The 19,216-nt window shown below is 40.4% G+C and overlaps 1 protein-coding gene and 1 long non-coding RNA gene across 2 annotated transcripts in view; one reads left to right on the top strand and one right to left on the bottom strand.

Annotated features, from left to right (window-relative positions):
* fam234b (family with sequence similarity 234 member B) overlaps nt 1–19,216 on the top strand; it is a 208,300-nt gene that overhangs the window by 87,256 nt on the left and 101,828 nt on the right. The gene's annotated exons all lie outside the window — the stretch shown is intronic.
* LOC309492992 lies at nt 17,567–19,191 on the bottom strand. Its single transcript, XR_014203762.1, has 3 exons — nt 18,369–19,191; nt 17,818–18,020; nt 17,567–17,648 (listed from the first exon to the last, which is right to left on the bottom strand). It is a non-coding gene; the product is annotated as an uncharacterized lncRNA (long non-coding RNA).

Raw genomic sequence — 19,216 nt, 5'->3', positions numbered from 1 at the left:
TATTACTGCATCAGCAGCTAGTAAAGAGTCTATATGATTAATAGATGAAGTAATATATGAATAGTAATTAATTAAATGTGTCATAATGTATTAATTCATTAATAACATATTTTATTAATTAATAGTGTAAATTAATGTGTTCATTACCACAATGGGTCAAAGCTATGCACTTCAACTTCCAGTTGCCTGCTTTGATTATGGTTACACGTATTTTTTGCACTTAAAGTGCTATTTGTATTTTATTTATATTTTTATTTGATTTTAATTTATGTTCGACTTGTGGAAAGGAGTTTTCTCATGAGATTTTATATAGGGGAGAAAGTATGGCGAAACATTTTGCAGTGTTTGCATGTTGTTTTTACTGCATATAATTCATTAAAATAGAAGTAAAATTACACCATTACAAGTTGGTTTCAAAATACACCTAAATTGTTGTATTTTGTGATTTTCAGATGAATAAAAGACTATTAATATATTGAATTATTGAGGATTTCTTAAAAATAGTGTAAAAATTTTGTCTCGTCTCGTGAACCCAATCAAGTGTCTCGTCACACCCCTATTAGCTAATGATTTGCAAAGGTATCATTATGTTATGACTTTACTTGTTGAGGCACATGACTATAAACTCATTTTTAAGTAATATGTCTTTTGGGTTTTGACATCCACACTATGGATTTTACTATGACATATTACTTAACAATTAATTTATAGTCTTGTGCCTCAACAAGTAAAGTCATAACATGATACATTTGAGTCATACTAACTCATGATTATCTGTGCATTAGTTAAGCATTGATGAATGCATATTAGTGCACCCGTATTGTAAGGTGTTACTGGAATTTCTAATATAAGTGATGTTCTAATATAAGTATTAGGGCTGTCCCCGACTATGGATTTTCATAGTCGAATCAGAATCGTCATGTCTTGCCTATAGTCGACTAATAGTCGAATCATGTGTATGGGGGTGGGGCTGGGGGCGGGGCTTTAACGTTTCAAAGCCGCGATGTAGAGAAAATCACACAAAGATATAGAAGAAAATGTATAAAAACATTTTTGATGAATAAAACTAAGAAATAACATAAATAACTCCAGGAAGGCCACACTGCAGATTTGCATTTCACATGCAAATCAAATTAAATCGGCTAAATTACCTGTGCGAGCAGGCCAGCCTACAGCACAACATCGATGCACCGAAAAAATAAACAATTAATTTACTAAATTAAATTAGAACAGAATATACCTTTCTAATAAATAAAAATACAAAACGAAATAAATCAGAATCAAGTCACAGGATGAGGAGCAAATGTGTGCAAAATGCCTGAAGTGCAGGGGAACATATATTCAAAACACAAGCCACAAATAGTTAGATTAGATAACCCTGACAGATTAATAAATAAAATAAAAATAAAGAAATTATTAAAATAACGATAGTAGCCAGAATTTTCAACTTTGTCTTTTTAACTGCAGAAACAACAATAAATGCTAAACTGGAGTGGCAGTCTTTTTAGCTAAAAATGTTCACAGCATCCAAAAATAAAATTAGAACCGGCTGAAAAGTTTTGAAATCACTTGTACCTGATCGAGAGAACAAATCCTGAACGTCTTTCACTCTGTCTGTCCGTTGGAGTCTTTTCAAATTGTGCGCGCGCCGCGCGGATAAAATACATTCTAACGTGAAACCCAGTCTATGCGTGAAACATGTTAACGTTGGCCGGCAGAAGTGCGATCACTTTCAGATTTTCCTGATGCTAAATCCAGCCTTGGAGAATATCCTTTCTGATGGTGTACATCCACACTTTAGATTTTCTTATCCCAGACATTGTTAAAGATTTAAATCCTTGCCGCGAAGACGCTCCTCTGTCGGTCACGGATTGAAAGTGAAACTTAAATCTGTCACGGGGTGTTTGGATTTATTCACGCACGTTAAAAAATATTTATTAAAAGCTTCTTTCTTTGCACATTTTTATATAGGCCTACATCATTATCATAATAGGCTGAATATTAACGTATTGACATAAAAGCTAGTTCTATGTGAAATCAGACATTGAGCGCCCTCATATAGCCAAAGTGGCATGATCCTCGTTTCATAACACCTCAGCGAAGATTCGACCGTGAGATCGGTAGTCGAATCAGGCTCCTCCTATCGAAGCATCGAATCTTCGACTATTCGGGGTCACCCCTAATAAGTATAAAATGTTCTCTCACTTATGGAAAGCCACACAGTACACACTCACTCACTCACTACCTACCTACAAGTTGTATATTACCTCCATCAATATAAAGACGTGTATTTTGCATTATATAAAGCATTATGCCTATAATGCAAACTCGATTGTGCCATAACGATCTGTATTTTTTTCTCAGAAGATCCACCACACCTAGTGGCCACAGGCACAGAGGTGCACAGTTTCTTCTCAAGCTGTGTGCAGGAGTCGTCGGAGGACCTTGGTAACACTTACGAGTCATGGAGTCGCAAGTTGGTGCTGAAATATATGAACGAGCCTACAAAGATGACCGGCCAGTCCCTGCTCAACTTCTGGCAGGAGATGTCAGGTGGGCTGGTGCCAGTTGCCAGGAAGCTGCTGGCAATCCCAGCTACAAGTACCCCGTCAGAGAGGAGCTTCAGTGTTGCTGGAAGATTAATTGAGGAAAGGCGCACCAGCCTCAGTCCAGAATGTGTGGACACACTCTTGTTCTTACATTGCAACAGTTAGACTCCATCTTAAAGGAAACTCATTGAAAATTTGGTTATATATTGTGTGCGTGCGTGCCTGTGTGTGTGTGTGTTTGCATGGATGATTTACATAAAATTGAATGTGTTTAATGTGCATTGTTTAAACTGGCTTTCAGTTCAATAAAGAAACATAAACTGTGCTATGCTGTTATCTGTACTGTATTTTTTTTTACTGTAACTGACAGATTCCGGTCAAAAAAACACAACACGGGAGTGGGAGGGAATAGGAGTCATTCTTCTGGGATTGGGACGGGATTGGATGTTTTTTCGTGGGATTGGGACAGGACAGGATTTTTTTTTGTGGGAGTGGGACGGGAGAGGTTTGAAAATCCACTCCCGTGTCACCCTCTACCGTATAACTGTTGAGCTAAGTGAACCTGAAGTTGAGATGAAGCTTCATGAAGCTTTTAATCTCAGTGCAAATATTGTGCAGAAAAAAACCTCAGTGGTGTTATGAAAAATTAATTTAAGTTCATGCAATGTATGTGCTTGCATGACAACATACAATAGTTTCGTGGAAAATTACTGTGTACTTTCTTCAAATGTGAGCTGAAGATCTTTACAACAAAAGGTGTCACATGTCAACTCCACATCCTGCCATTTCTTAGAAACAGTCCCCCACCCTGATACGTGGTGCCACAGTGACACTCTTGTGCCAAAAAGTATTTCTATACCACGATACTCAATATGTTGTCCCACGGTATCATGAGTCATTTTTCCCTGTTGCATGCAACATGCATGTAATTTGAGGGTTCCCCTACCTGCCAAATCCTACTTTAACCACTGTATGATACAGATCTTCTTTCTGAATGAACATAACAGGAACACAGCAGAGTGAGGTGTGAGGGGTGAATGAAAAGGCAGCAGAAAGCTCTGAAGTCTGTGTGTGAATGGCCTTCTTGCAAGAATAAAGTACTTCAAAGTCAAGTGGGTTTGCTTTTCATTGCAGTCTCATCACTAAACAGATCATTTCTGCAACAAGCAGGACAGCACCAACATGTGTGTTAGATGGCTTAAAAAGGCTTGATACATTAACATACACACACACACACACACACACACATAAATAAATAAATAAATAAATGCGTTCTTGGAAGTTTTTTTGTTTCATAATCTTGTAAGTGGGCAGTGCTTTTGTTGAACAGAGTTCTTTAGACTGGATAAAAGAGGGTGAAAGTGATTAATAGAGAAGGTCGTATGAGCTTTTTACAGTAATAACAGCTTATTACCACCTATAGTTACGTTTTACGGTCAAGCGCCCTCTAGCGCTCCTGTTAATAATGACAGTGTTGTGTGTCATGAAATGGCGTTTGATTGATCAAAATACAAGTTTTATCATTGTATTTACTTGAGATTACTTGAGATACAGAAAACTGTAATTACGTATTATAATATTTTTTTTCTTGTCAGCTAATGTTGTTAACAATATCACCATTTGACCATGTACTGTTCTTGTGGCGCTGAATAAAAAAATGCAATGAACCTAGAGGAAGTTGAAGAAAAATAAGAAATGCATTCAAAACGAAATAACATTGACACTCCCTCAGGTATAATGCTAGAAAACATTAGATCAGAAAGAACACGAGAACAGAAATTTCGATAATAAAAACACCCAAGGCTCTTTCTTTTTGTGTTTTATTTATCAATTTAGCAAAATCTCTAGTGTTAAATTAACACTGCTGGTGTCTATATAAGTCCACACTCATATAAAGTAACACTTGTATGTTTACACAACAACATAAAAACAGAAAAGTTCTTCCTTTGTACAGACATCAATGTAGTCAAAACAATGACTGTTCACACGGATCCGCGAAAACTACTTAAATCGCTCTATGATCATGCCAGTAGATGGCGATGTGACTTTGTGAAGAAACACTACACACCTGTGCACATACTCGCACCAAACACGCATGCCTATAGACTGAACACGTAATACACATGCGCATGACATCACTGTTTTCACAGATTCATGTCTTTGTAGTTTACATGGAGAAGAGAGCGGTATAATTTTTTTAAATGTGCACTTTGAAAATAACGTATAAAAATGCCCGTAAATATACGCCGTAAATAAACGCCCAAAACGCATAAAAGGTTGTCTGTTTTTAGTGGAAAATGGTGGAGTGGTCCCTCACCCCTATAAGGCACTGCCAGCCCAAGAGGAGACCATTCCCCAGGTGAAGTGGGCCCTCACCCCTATAAGGCACTGCCAGCCCAAGAGGAGGCCATTCCCCAGGTGGAGTGGGCCCTCACCCCTATAAGGCACTGCCAGTCCAAGAGGAGGCCATTCCCCAGGTGGAGTGGGCCCTCACCCCTATAAGGCACTGCCAGCCCAAGAGGAGGCCATTCCCCAGGTGGAGTGGGCCCTCACCCCTATAAGGCACTGCCAGCCCAAGAGGAGACCATTCCCCAGGTGGAGTGGGCCCTCACCCCTATAAGGCACTGCCAGCCCAAGAGGAGGCCATTCCCCTGGTGGAGTGGGCCCTCACCCCTATAAGGCACTGCCAGTCCAAGAGGAGGCCATTCCCCAGGTGGAGTGAGGCCATTCCCCAGGTGGAGTGGGCCCTCACCCCTATAAGGCACTGCCAGCCCAAGAGGAGGCCATTCCCCAGGTGGAGTGGGCCCTCACCCCTATAAGGCACTGCCAGCCCAAGAGGAGGCCATTCCCCAGGTGGAGTGGGCCCTCACCCCTATAAGGCACTGCCAGCCCAGGAGGAGACCATTCCCCAGGTGGAGTGGGCCCTCACCCCTATAAGGCACTGCCAGCCCAAGAGGAGGCCATTCCCCAGGTGGAGTGGGCCCTCACCCCTATAAGGCACTGCCAGTCCAAGAGGAGGCCATTCCCCAGGTGGAGTGGGCCCTCACCCCTATAAGGCACTGCCAGCCCAAGAGGAGGCCATTCCCCAGGTGGAGTGGGCCCTCACCCCTATAAGGCACTGCCAGCCCAAGAGGAGACCATTCCCCAGGTGGAGTGGGCCCTCACCCCTATAAGGCACTGCCAGCCCAAGAGGAGGCCATTCCCCTGGTGGAGTGGGCCCTCACCCCTATAAGGCACTGCCAGCCCAAGAGGAGGCCATTCCCTAGGTGGAGTGGGCCCTCACCCCTATTAGGCACTGCCAGCCCAAGAGGAGGCCATTCCCCTGGTGGAGTGGGCCCTCACCCCTATAGGGCACTGATCTCTTCTTAGGGACCCTTTCAGCATATAGGGCACTGCAAGCCCAAGATTACACGGATTAAACCTGGGTTAAGATTAAATTTGTCCACTTTCAAATGAGATGACCTGTTCTCTAAAGGGTGTGGAAAGCACCTTCAGCAAATAGCCTCGTCTTGGTCTAAGGATGACTGGAAATTAGGCCCAAACTCGAGGCACGATGCGTCCACTGAAAGAGCAGATAAGACAGATCGCCAACTCTCTTGACCGATGCCAGAACCAGCAGAAGGGCCGTCTTTAAATTCATCAACTGGGTTCAGAGATGATCACGCCTCTATTGTGGTCAAACTGTGAGTTTTCACACTCAGCAGTAACATGTTTCCAGACCTCAACAGTGAGATCACAGAAATCATGTAATGTCACACTTAGAGCACAGCCCACAGACACCTCGCTGTAAAGAGAAATCTATTTATTATAAAAATTCTCATCATCTGGCAATGGAATTTTGCCAAATATTCCTTCCTTAAAATTAAATTGAACTAAAAATATCGTTAATAGAATCCAGAATCTTTTTTTTTTTTTTACAGTTTCCACCCCTAATCATTATCTCCTTTGTTTCTACCAAAAAGACTCTGGAGGATTCTCGTATGAATTAATTTAATTTTGTTAAATGATTTACAGACAAAATAAATATGTAAATATGTATTAAGTTATTTGGCGTAGGCCCCGTCCCCTCGTCCAGGTCTTGAAGTTAACTGGTAGGGCCTGCCTGATGATAGAGGCAGGGGCGGAGCCTACTCCCGGACGAGTGGATGGGAGCCATCCTGGTGATGGTGGGGGGGGTGGAGGGGAACTTCACTTGACAGCAAAATAGGAGGGCAAGATTGGTCTTTTTATATTTGATGTCAACCTGTGATTGGCTGAGCAAGATTATAAATGGAAAGTGGCCGGTTCTGTTCATAATTTTTTATGGACAGAATTTCTAGGTGCAGCCAGGGGCCGGAGGGTGTCAGGTTTGGGGGACCACACGATTTCATCTCTGCTCTTTTCGGATGATGTTGTCATGCTGGCCCCATCAGACCAGGACCTTCAAGGGATAGTTCACCCAAAAATGAAAATTCTGTCATCATTTACTCACCCTCAAGTTGTTTCAAACCTGCATTTTTCTGCTGAACACAAAAGAAGATATTTTGAAAAATGTAGGTAACCAAACAGTTGATGGACCCCAATGACTTCCATAGTAGGAAAAAAAAATACTATGGAAGTCAATGGGGTCCATCAACTGCTTGGTTACAGACATTTTTCTAAATATCTTCTTACAGAATTAGTAACACATGTCATTAATACAGCTGGATGGTTTATTGTAACAAGCATGATGCTGATGCTTGGATATATTTAGTCACAAATATGTGTAGGTTTGAATAAATTCCAATCACTAGACAAGTTATTTGTTGACGTGTACTGCGTACACTGTCACCTGTCAATGACGTCATAACCTTGTTATACTTGGTTGTAGTTTACTTATGTAGAAACCAAGAAAAAAAAAAAATATATATATATAATTTTTTGTTATTTATTTTTTACACACTCCCCCACCATGACTGATGCTGAAAGAATGGTTACATCCTGATGTTAGCGTCATATGTTGAGCACTGTAGATCCAATCTTATGGGGGAAGCATCACCCCAAGCTGGAGCAAGCAAGGACACGTTGCAACAAGCGTGTTGCTGTAGCCAATTTAACAATTGTATGGGATCTATTGGGGGAAGCTTACACCCCTAGAGGCAGCAAAATCCGATACAACAATCATGTTGTATAATCGCGGAACTATTGCTTAAACTAGTGTAGTTTGGCAGGGGAAGCCATGGGCGCCGTATAGGGGGGAAAAGTTAGGACAATTCCAACTGACTGACAGGGGCCCCAACAAATAGGTAAAAACTAATTTAAAAATTGTATAATACACTATATAAAACATCATCGAGTATATTTTAAATAATATTAAAATGAATGTCTTTGATTTTACTTATTTTGGCAACAAAAATATCCCCATTGACCAAAAAGTAAACATCTATATTGACCGACCACCCCCCTGTATCTGCATGAAATGGTTTGGTCCTGCCTTAGCGCACTCATCAGTGACGTGTTTAGTTGCAGACAGTCAGTCGATGCGCCAGAAACACAGAGACCACAATGTTGCATAGTAAAAGAAAATCTGGTTTTCAAAAAAGGAAAGAGAAAAGAGAGAGAGGAAAGACAAAAGAAAGGGTGTCAGTCTGTAACCCATTTTTTCACCAAGAAAGGTGGGTAGCCTTTAGTCTGTGAGTGGTATTACCCTGTTGTCCATAGTGAAATAAGCTAGCTAGCTGTAGGCTAGTGTTAGCCTACATTTCATCAACATTTAATCAGTGCAGGGAAACATTTAGCAAGATATTCATATTAAATCATTGTCCATGCCCCTTTTAACAGACTTAAAGGGTTAGTTCACCCAAAAATGAAAATTCTGTCAGTAATTACTCACCCTCATGTTGTTCCAACCGCGTAAGACCTTCGTTCATCTTCGGAACACAAATTAAGATATTTTTGATTAAATCTGAGAGCTGATCACTCCTCCATAGGCTGCTAGGTGGCCCAAACTTGCTGGCCCAGAAAAGTTATTAAAGAGATCGTTAATATAGTCCAAGTGACTACAGTGGCTCAATCTTAAGTATATCAAGCGACGAGAATACTTTTTGTGTGCAAAAACAAACAAAAATAACGACTTTATTCCACTATTCATTTCCTTCTCTCTGGGCCTCGTAGTGTTTTTGCGCTGCGCGTCTGTGTTATACGTCATCACGCATCACACACATGACCAGCGTCGGCCAATAGTGAGCCTACGTGGTGACGTGTAAAACAGACGCGCTGCGCAAAAACACTACGCGAACCAACTAGAGGTCCAGAGAGAAGGCAATGAATATTTTTGTTTGTTTTTGCACACAAAAAGTATTCTCGTCGCTTGATATACTTAAGATTGAACCACTGTAGTCACTTGGACTATATTAACGATCTCTTTAATAACTTTTCTGGGCCAGCAAGTTTGGGCCACCTAGCAGCCTATGGAGGAGTGATCAGCTCTCAGATTTCATCAAAAATATCTTAATTTGTGTTCCGAAGATGAACGAAGGTCTTACGCGGTTGGAACAACATGAGGGTGAGTAATTACTGACAGAATTTTCATTTTTGGGTGAACTATCCCTTTAACAACAGAGGAGTTGCAGCACCCCAGTCTCCCCATAACTGGTCCCTCCCTGTCCCAGTGAAGAAGGTGAGCAACACTGTGTTAATGACTTGGCATCATCCCAGGGAGTCTGTGTGGGGTTCTCTGACTGTCTCTCTTGCTCTTTTTACCATAACAAAAAAGAAAATGAAATATTTATTAATGACAGAAATCAAACACAAATTATTTTCTCACATAATGACCATTATGACATAAATAAAAAATAAATAAAAAAAACAACCTCTTGTCTGTACTGGATGCAGTTAGAAACAATGAGTAGCTTACCTCAACCTGCATGTAAGTTACAGACAATATTAAAATAATCCAGTTTGATGCGTTCATTTCCCATCATTCCAGACCTCAAAACCTATTGATTTAGTGATCACTTGATCTGTTTTGTAGCACTATAATAACCCTGATGTGGAAATTCCGTTTTACACGTCAACTTTATTGTGTTGTTGGCATATATGTGCAGTTAAGTTAAAAAATCTGCTGTTTTCATTGTTTTGAGATGATGATGTTAATTTATTTTAATTAAAAAGTTAATATATTTAGGTTTTTTCATTTTCTTTTTTTAAAATCTGTCATTAATTGTACAATAAAAATACATTGAGACTGTAAAGGATTGCCTTAAGGACATTTTTATAGTGCCTTTTAATCCTGCATCAAATAGTGAACTGCATACTGTATGCAGACTTGCATTTACTAATCACCAGCAGTAAATATTGTGCTAGTACTAGTATTGAACTACAAGAAGCAAGACAGTTGCAAGCCTTTGATTAAAGTTATGTAAAGCTTTTGATGGGACAGTAAGGTCCTAGAGATGTGGTGACAACAGCTGCGCAGAGGGGGCACGATTTGATTTTTTTGTCATGGGGCCCAAAATTCCTGGCGGCGCCCCTGCCGGTCCCAAGCCCGGATAAATGGTGAGGGTTTTTACTCACTTATGGTGCACCTCCTCACTACATTTCCCATCATCCTCACTGGCCCTCACCTGCATGCACTTACCTGACTCCTTACCTGCACGATACCTACCTGAACAACTTGTCTTCAGTCATCTCTGCTTCCTTCATCCGTCTTCAGTCATTACCTCGATCTCCATTTCAGAACAGACATCTATCCTGAACACTGTATTCATCAGTTACTCTCCTGCTTCCATCGCTGCGATCACATACTTCTGCAAATAAACCTGTTGATTACTTTACCTGTGTGAATCCTTTACCTGTGTGAAAAAATTAATTAGTATTTACAACATTTATAATAAGTGCACCATATATGGTATAAATACTTATAAATATAACATATGTGTATATATATGTTATAACATTTAATAATCCATAAGCATTTCACACACTAATTGTATAAAACAATTCTGTCAGTACACCGTAAGTTATAAAAATGAACTAGATCAATGTGATTAATGCCATTCATAGTTTCCATCCCTATGTTGTGTCTCCCTCTAGTGGGCAAGCAACATTTATTTATTATACGTGTTTTAAACACTTATGAAAATAACATATAATTATAAAATATATATAAATATAACATTCATGCATTTATAACATTTTAAATTTTTAGAAATTTTTACTTTTATTTTATAATATTAAAAAAATGTATTTTCCATTGGTTAATGTTACTAAATCATGATAATTAGTTTACTGGATCAATGCGATTATTTCCATTCATAGTTTCCATCCTTATCCTATGTCTCCCTCTAGTGGGCAAGCAACATTTATTTAGCAAAACTATGGACCAGAAGCAGAAGATTTGGATCGACTCACTGAAGCAAAAATTTGCAAAGACGATCGTAAGAAAATAATAAAACCAATGAACCACTCAGACCACTGGAATGCAGCTAATTAATGAAAAGGTAAGTGTGTTTTTCTATTTGTTAGTTCTTTTGCATGAATTGTATCTTTTAAAATTGAAAGAATGAAAGAAAAGCTAAATAAAAACAAACAGATAACAGTAACACACAGTATTTCTAATAAATGCTAAACACAGAGTAACGCCCCTTTCACACATACTCCGTGTGCAGTGTGTTTGCGGTGCGTATTGTTTCCCGTACCCATGTTATCAGGTTAGAGCTTTCACACTGCACACGGATGCGGTCCGGCGATCCGTTCCAGGAGCGGTGTGTATACAGCAGTGCAGAGATCGTTTCCACACCGAGTCTATTTCTGCTGTGCTGCACGCGCTGAATTAAAGTGACAGCGCATGTTTCGTGGTCTAAATGAACACAGATTGACCTGAAAATGTAGTAATTTCACCATAAATGTATTTAATTAAATACTACTATTTTTCACAGTCATCTTTTTACTTTAAGACCGGGGTAAAGCAAGGAAAACTACAATTTACCTAGGCGACATTATGAACAACACTCGTCTCATTCGTGGAGGTGGAAAAACAAGTTCTTTGTGACATGCAAGATTTATTGTATTAAAATTTAAATGCAAAAGAAAAGGCATGAGAGTCGCTGTTTCTGTCAATTTTAAGTTTTAATTTAAATTGTTTGCGATTTTAATATAAGTACATGGTTAAATATTTGACCACTTGCTTGAGCAACTTAATATAAGTAGAAGTAATGCATGGAATAATAGCCCTACGTTGTTTAAATTGTATTTAAACATGAATACGTCTATTAAAGAGTGTATATGTACAAGAGAATCGCAATGTTGACAAAACTTTTTTTTTTTTATAAAAGTTTCTGATAACTTCTGGATTTGAAATAAAAATAGTGAGTAAGTGTTTGTGGTACAGCCGTGGATCAGTCACTGCAAACGCAGCATATGTGAAAGCACTATAGCGTGCTGCTCCTGCACCGCACACACACTGCACACACACTGCACACGGAGGATGTGTGAAAGCACTATAGCGCACTGCTCACACACACACTGCACACACACTGCACACGGAGGATGTGTGAAAGCACTATAGCGCACTGCTCACACACACACTGCACACACACTGCACACGGAGGATGTGTGAAAGCACTATAGCGTGCTGCTCCTGCACCGCACACACACTGCACACACACTGCACACGGAGGATGTGTGAAACGAGCGTAAAACATTTCCAATATCAATTTCTGAAATTCAACCTCAAGTTTCTCAATTTCAAGTTCAATGTCTTGTTTTCAAATTCCCAAAAATGACTGAATAGGAAAGTTGTTCAAAAATGAACGCAGTTCAGTCCATGAAGAGAATTAATTTTGTCTTCAGGGAAATTCTGGGAAACTTGAAAAACCCAATGTATGCAGTTCTGTCCTACCCAATCAGAAAACTCCTTTTCTCACAACTCCTTTTCCTCTGTTTCCAGGTACGAAACGATGGGATGGCTCGCCAGTCCAAACCCGGGATAAGAGTCCACAGCCAGGACAGGATTCAGGATCACAGCAGCAATTAGATAATAGATGGTCTGCTTGCGCTTTAACCTCTCTCTCACACACACACACACACACACACACACACACACACACACACACACACACACACACACACACACACACACACACACAGCTTTAACCTCAGATCCGTTTGCGCTCTGGAGACGCGTTCAGTCTTTCCGTTTGCAAATTCCGCCATATAAATAGTGAATCCGCCATGGCGCGAGCGCAACTGGCTTTTAAAGGGAATGGGAGAAGAGACTCTGATTGGTTTATTACATGTTCAGGGATGCAAACACATGTATGGTCAAAAAAGAGAGAGGTTATCGAAGCCCTCGCCCCGTGGCAAATTTCCAGATACTTACATAATTGTGATGAATTTAATCCTTTTTAAGTTATTATTTTGCAGTGTAAGATTACAGTTAACACCTTTAAGTATTACATAAATGTATTATGTATTTTTATTAAACTTAGTGAGTGTATAAATCAGCAGCAAAAAGTAATTCTTGAAAAAATCTGCACAGTAATTTTATAAAATCTAAACATGTTAATAAAAACAAATTACTATTAGTACTCTTATAAAATTCAATCTGGCAATCATACATTTCACAATTTTATATTTATATATGAATGTCAAGAATTCAGAAATGTATATATTTATATAGCCTACACTACACTACACAGAAATAACATAATTAAATTGTGCTTATTTTAAATGTATTGTGCAGGCTAAGTATACAAAAATATAGGCTTTTAATAATCTTTCAGTGCGCAAAACCATGATAATATGAAATGCTTCAAAACAGAGCGCACAAAGCGCGTATGCGCATCGCGGGTGCAGAATGATGTGCTCAAAGCAACATGGAGTCACAGTGTGCAGCGCTACACAAGTGCGCATTTAAAAATTCATGGCACAAAGCGAAGAAATGTCGAGCGCACAAATCCTAGTGTATATCTGTCCAACAGTTTATTGATCATTTGTTTCACAGTTTTAAATTCCAGTTATTATGCGTTTGATGCCGATTCATAGTCCTTGTGATGTGTGTGATCTAACAGGCACACGGTAGCAAGTCGTTTAAAAACAGCAACAAACTCCAACAAAATAAAGTCATTTTATGCAAATCCACAGCCTTTTATTTACAGATCATGCATTATAATGTGAATATATCATATTGGAGAGAGTTTTACCGTGCATCCAACCGGAAGAGGTGCGCGCGCTGTTTGAATGCTAAGTGGAGAATGATTGACAGCCGCAGAGGAGGGAAAACGAGTTTCCGCATACTTTAATGATGTAAATAGACTTCTGTCCCTCACATTAAGCTAAGGAATGACTTCAGATGACTTTGTCACCCAAACTGACGTGAAAAAAGCGGGAGGCGCCGAAAAGCGCGCTGTTTGCATCCCTGCATGTTACGCCCAAAACACACCCATTACTCATTAAGAGAATAGAGACAAAACAAACTCATTACTCATTAAAAGAATAGGGACAACCCTTTTAGACCATGCGCCGGGAGCGCCAACCATTTTTCCCATCTGTAAACTTCAGACACAAGTGCACTTGCACAGTGCGCTTTAGACCATGCGCTTAGATCGTTAAAATAGGGCCCAAAATCTTCTAGAAGCAAAGGAGGCCAAATAAACAAAATTTAGTCTTCATTTTGCAAGTTTATTTCAAAGATCAAAATATTGATAATAAAATACAGAATGTACTCGCACTTCCGATGGTTACTTAGTAACCTTTAGATGAAAAGTAGGTCAGTAAACTTAAATACAATCGCGATATAGACCAGTGTCTGTCAATATTAAACTGCATAAAGACGATTTAAATAGGAATCATGCATGTTCTGCGTGTCTCTGTGAATGAATGGCACAGACGAGCTGTTTCATTCACCACAGTATTTCAAATAAATGATAAACACAGAAACACAGAGTCAAAATTTTCCAATATCAATTTCTGAAATTCAGTCCACAGCCAGGACAGGATTCAGGATCACAGCAGCAATTTTTCAGACTCTCACAAAAGAGAAAAATAAAACACAAGAAAAAAAACCCGGCCTTGCAAAAACAAAGCCAAAACAATCATCAGTGACTCATTCAAATAAACAGTTTCTAATGACCAAAATGTCTGTTTCAATTATTTGGATATAGGCAACACATACATGCTAGTCACCATGTGCTTGATTAACACACTAGAGTCTGTGTACAGAGCTAGCAAAGCTAGCAGCGCATGGCACACACTTCACAACAGAAAAAATATAATCTTTCAATCATTCACACATAACTATATGCACTCAGATCAAGGCATTCGACGAGGCAAGAGAACAATGGCCTACGTATGTTGAACGTTTTGAACACTTTGTGGAGGCAAATGACATTAGTGAAGAGAAAAGAGTGTCAGTTTTTCTCAGTGTAATGGGGGCATCGACTTATGGACTGTTGCGTAGTCTAATTGCACCAGTTAAGCCCGGGACTATGGAATATGAGGAGATTGTGAACACACTTAAAGCACATTTTACCCCCAGGCCCATTGTGATTGCAGAGAGGTTCAAATTTCACAAACGAAATCAAGCAGAAGGGGAAAGTGTTGCACAATATGTGGCGGTGTTAAAGAAACTGGCGGAGCATTGTGAGTTTGGCGACAATTTAAATAACGCACTGCGAGACCGATTCGTGTGTGGGCTGAGTAGCGAATCAGTTCAAAGGAAGCTATTAACTGAATCGGAGCTCACGTATAAAAAGGCTGTGGATATAGCGATGTCAATGGAGACTGTATCTAGAGAATCACAGCACTTGAGCATCTCATTGAAGGTAAATGCCATGTCTCTGTCGTCAGAATCGTCAAAGGAAAAATGTTATAGATGTGGAAAGCCCAACCATATCCAAAATGAGTGCTTTTACAAAGATCAAGTGTGTCACAAGTGTGGGAAGAAAGGCCACATTGCACGAATGTGTAAAGGTTATAAGACAGAGGAGAAAACATTTAAAAATGGAAGGGACAGACAAAGAAAAGACCAATTCACAGAGTGGATGCTAATATGGAAAAGAGTGAGGAAGAGACAAATTCGGACACGGATACCTAACTGACTTTACACAAAGTAACAGCAACATCGCACAATTCTCCACAGGTGAACAAAATGAAAAGTGAAACTGAGTTAGTGTCATCTGTAATTAAAGTGCAACCAAAAATTTAAGGATTGCCAGTCGATATGGAAGTGGATACTGGAGCGGCGGTCTCTATTATCTCAAGTGAACTGTACAGAGATAAACTGAGTCATGTTCGATTACGCCAGACGAACGTTGTCCTCAAGACGTATACAGGCGAGGTAATCCCACCAGAAGGCGTCATCAAAGTGCGTGTCAAGCTAAACAGACAAAACGTACGGTTACCTTTGTATGTTGTTGCAGGAAATGCAGCTCCTCTGTTGGGACGAGAATGGCTTCACAGAATTTGTCTAGATTGGCGTGAGATAAGAACTGTAAGAGCAGTGCATCAAGTTATTGAAGGAACATTTGAAAGTCTTCTAAAAAGGTATGCCAAAGTATTCAAAGAAGATTTAGGGACATTCAATGAGTATACAGCGACCTTGAGTCTGAAACCAGGAACCCAACCAAGATTCTTCCAAGCTCGGGTGGTACCGTACGCCATCAGACCCAAGGTGGAAGAAGAAATTGATCGCTTACTGAAGGAAGGAATCATTTCACCTGTGCGATTCAGTGAATGGGCAACCCCGATCGTACCTGTAATAAAAAAAGGTGGTAATGTTAGGATCTGTGGTGATTTCAAGATAACCGTGAATCCAGCTCTGTGTGCAGAACATTATCCATTACCCCGGATTGAAGATCTGTTCGCTTTACTGGCAGGAGGACAAAGATTTAGCAAACTAGACCTTTCACATGCCTACCTACAGATTCCTGTGCATGAAGATTCACGTAAATATCTCACCATCACGACCCACAAGGGGATGTTTGTGTACAACAGATTACCCTTCGGTATCACTTCAGCTCCATCGATATTTCAACGAGTCATGGAACAAGTGCTACAAGGGCTACCGGGTGTACATTGTTTTTTGGATGATATCCTGATCACAAGAAAAGATAATGCTCATCACTTAGCTAACCTGGAAGCTGTGTTAAGTCGGCTGGAGAAATGCGGACTTCGTGTGAAAAGAGAGAAGAGTGAGTTTTTCAAAACTTCAGTGGAGTAATTGGTACACGTGATCGACGCATCAGGACTTCACAAGTCTCCAGACAAACTGCGTGCCATCGCCGAAGCACCAGCTCCTGTTAATGTTAACCAACTACGAACTTTTTTGGGACTGGTTAATTATTATGCAAGATTTGTGCCAAATATGGCCACAGTTCTTCACCCCCTGAATGCAATGTTACACAAGGAAGTAAAATGGATGTGGTCGCCAGAGTGTGAGAAAGCGTTCCAAGATGCTAAAAATCAGCTGTTAACACCCAGTGTACTCACACATTATGATCCAAGACTCCCAGTTCGTTTGGCCTGTGATGCTTCACCATACGGGGTGGGAGCCGTACTTTCCCACATGATGCCGGATGGGCGTCCCGAACTCTGAGTAAACCTGAGCAAAACTATGCGCAGCTAGAACGTGAAGCGCTAGGAATCATCTTTGGAGTAAGGAAGTTTCATACTTACCTATATGGACGTCACTTCACATTATTAACAGACCATCGTCCGCTTACTACCATACTCCATCCGAACAAAGCAACTCCATCCATGGCTGCTGCAAGACTTCAGAGGTGGGCTCTTCTGCTAGCTGCACACAACTACACCATTCAATATAGAAGTGCTAATGACCATGGGAATGCTGATGGGTTATCGAGATTGCCACTGCCGGTACAGCACAGAGACAAGAAAGATGCAGTGGACACTTACCTCATAAATAAAATGGATGCACTTCCAGTGTGTAGTAGCGACATCAGTAAAGGAACCAGAGCAGATCCGATCCTCTGTCGGGTGAAAGAGATGGTATCCACTGGATCATTTCCATCTACAAAAGATTCAGAAAATGCACTGAGGCCATACCTCACAAGAAAGGAGGAACTCTCACTGATGCAGGACTGTCTGATGTGGGGACAGCGAGTTATCGTTCCATCAAATCTGAGACAACGAGTGTTGGAGGATTTACACACAGGACATCCAGGTGTAGTAAAAATGAAAGCTCTAGCACGTAGCTACATCTGGTGGCCAAATATTGACTCACAAATTGAAGAGAAATCAAAGACATGCATGTCCTGTCAACAAAATCAAAAATCTCTGTGTCTCTCACCTCTACATTCCTGGGCATGGCCAGAAGCTCCTTGGCAGCGAATTCACATCGACTTTGCTGGTACATTCGAAGGACGAATGTTTCTGGTAGTTGTTGACGCACACTCAAAATGGCCAGAGGTCCATGTGATGGATTCGACAACTTCCTCCAAGACAATTCAAGTGCTGCGTGGTCTATTCAGTCGCTACGGTATACCTGAAACACTAGTTAGCGACAATGGCCCACAATTTACTTCAGAGGAGTTTGGATGTTTTCTGAAATCAAATGGTGTTAAACACGTCCGCTCTGCACCATTCCACCCAGCTACCAACGGGTTAGCTGAGCGTTTCGTGCAGACTTTTAAACACTCACTTAAAGCATCTAAAGAACCAGTACCATTACAGCAGAGATTAGACTCTTTCTTGTTACAGTACAGGAATACACCACATAGCACAACAAAAGAAGCACCTGCTATGTTATTCTTGCATCGCAGATTGAGGACACGGCTGGATCTACTGAAACCAAGTGTGAAAATGACTGTGGAGCAAGCACAAAAAGTTCAATGTTCTCACCGTGCCCTCCATGCCAAACACAGAGACTTCAATGTGGGTGACTCAGTGCTGGTCAGAGATTATCGACGGGGAGAGGAGAAGTGGAAAACCGGTACTGTTTCTTCTCAGTCAGGACCAGTGTCATACACAGTTCAGGTGGACAGTTCACAAAGCTGGAAAAGACATGCAGATCAAATGCTAGACTGTCATCCAGAAATTACAAAAAGCACAGAACAATTGTCAGCTGAAAATAGTACATCACCAACACTGGATGTTAAGGGGCAAGAATGTCTTTAACAGCTAATGATACTGAACCAAATGTTCCAGATCAACATGTAACCAAGTTTGTTGAGCCAGTTACTGTTTCTTCCCCAAATGTGAGAAGATTTCCCGTTAGAACCCGTAAACCACCTAACAGACTTGATCTGTAAAATGTGTAAATGTTCTATACACAGTTGTATATCGTCGCTGTCGGGCGGAAACCTTGTATGTCCAAATTTGGTCAATTTCATATTTTTTCACAAATCAATGCTATTGGTCAGTCCCCACGTGGTTCTGTTATTTTTACTAATTATTAACCAATCTAAAGTGTTGAAAATAGATTGAGAGCAAATCTCGTAACTCCATTGGACACTTCAACTGTCTGAGAATCCTCGTAACTCCACCTCTTCTTCACTCCGCGGCAGGAGCCTCGCGGCATTTTGTCTCAGGATTGAAACTCGCAACGATTAAGAAACCCTCTTTAAGCGCAATGGAGCAACTGTGTCTAAAGTGCTGGAAAACAGAGAGTTAAAAGTTTCAGTTGCAATATCGAGTTCTTCTAAGCTATCTGGGATGCTGAGATGATGAAACTGATCAGGAAGGTTATT

This window comes from Leuciscus leuciscus, assembly GCF_965113295.1.
Source record: "Leuciscus leuciscus genome assembly, chromosome: 1".
NCBI classification, from domain to species: Eukaryota; Metazoa; Chordata; class Actinopteri; order Cypriniformes; family Leuciscidae; genus Leuciscus; species Leuciscus leuciscus.
Note: the sequence above shows the minus strand (reverse complement) of the source record. Positions and strands in the feature narration are given on the sequence as shown.